The sequence below is a fragment of the Triticum dicoccoides genome, chromosome 4B, assembly GCF_002162155.2.
Source record: "Triticum dicoccoides isolate Atlit2015 ecotype Zavitan chromosome 4B, WEW_v2.0, whole genome shotgun sequence".
Classification (NCBI taxonomy): Eukaryota; Viridiplantae; Streptophyta; class Magnoliopsida; order Poales; family Poaceae; genus Triticum; species Triticum dicoccoides.
The window spans coordinates 321,661,018-321,661,753 of NC_041387.1; positions in this window are offsets into that span (position 1 = coordinate 321,661,018).

Sequence of the window (736 nt, forward strand, 5' to 3'; positions counted from 1 at the left end):
ATCTTCGCACGCAAGGAAGTGCGTCCGGGCAAAAAAACGATTCGCCCCCCTGACTGTTGGGACCCACCAGCTACATCTTCGCACGCAAGGAAGTGCGTCCGGGCAAAAAAAAACAATTCGCCCCCTGACTGCTGGGACCCACCAGCTACATCTTCGCAGGCAAGGAAGTGCCTGACAGTCCGGACCCACCTGGTCGAAGCGTACGTAGCATTGTCATTCTGGTCGCGAACGTGTACGTACATATATACTAGTTGATGTAGAGGCGCGCACGTGTCGTAGTAGAGGCGCGTACGCGTCGTAGTAGAGGCGCACACGTAGCATGTACACGTACGTACAGCGGCCAGGGTGCAAGAAAGAAAATACGACCACATATGTACATACGGGCAGGGTCTCGAACGCCTACTCGCACATACGTACATGGCTGGGTCGGAACGGAGAAACAGCGTCGTCATCGTGTTCATGGGGAGCCAACCGGCTGGGTCAGAACGGAATGCGTGGTCGTGTTCATTGGCAGGGCTTGGACGGAACAGGCGATGGAAACGAGGCCTGGCGTACCGCAGAACGGAGGAAACGGACCTCCTACGTTCGGAACGGGGTCCTGTTGATCGGGAGGGGTGTGGCATACCGCAAAACGGAGGAAACAGACCTCCTATGGTCAAAACGGGGGTCCTGTTGATCGGGAGGGGTGTGGCGTACCGCAAAACGGACGAAACAGACTTGTGTTGGAGCGCTATGG